Below are 331 nucleotides of genomic sequence, written 5' to 3'. Positions count from 1 at the left end.
GTCTTTCGACCAGCCCCCCGCCCCCAGCCAGTCCCCGCACGCTGCAGGGCAACGTGGAGCTGCAGGCGGGAGCCGAGCGGGCCGAAGGAAAGGCGACTGGCTTCGGTGCTTCCTCACTTCGCACCAAGGCCTGACTGACTTTCCAGCTGTGAGCCGTGCGCGCATTCCCTCGGCTGCTGGAGCTTTTGCTGGCCATCTCTCGCTGCCTCAGACCCGGCAGGCAAGGATGGTTTCCGCTGCCGCGCCTCCCCGCTCAGAAGCAACCGCGGTTGCTCCTGAGGGCCGCGGCGAGGAGGCAGGGCCCCCCTGAGGCGCGGCCACGGGCCCTGCC

Source organism: Buceros rhinoceros, unplaced genomic scaffold (assembly GCF_000710305.1).
Source record: "Buceros rhinoceros silvestris isolate BGI_N320 unplaced genomic scaffold, ASM71030v1 scaffold20634, whole genome shotgun sequence".
NCBI lineage: Eukaryota > Metazoa > Chordata > Aves > Bucerotiformes > Bucerotidae > Buceros > Buceros rhinoceros.
The sequence above is the reverse complement of the archived record's forward strand: the minus strand, read 5'-3'. Positions refer to the sequence as shown.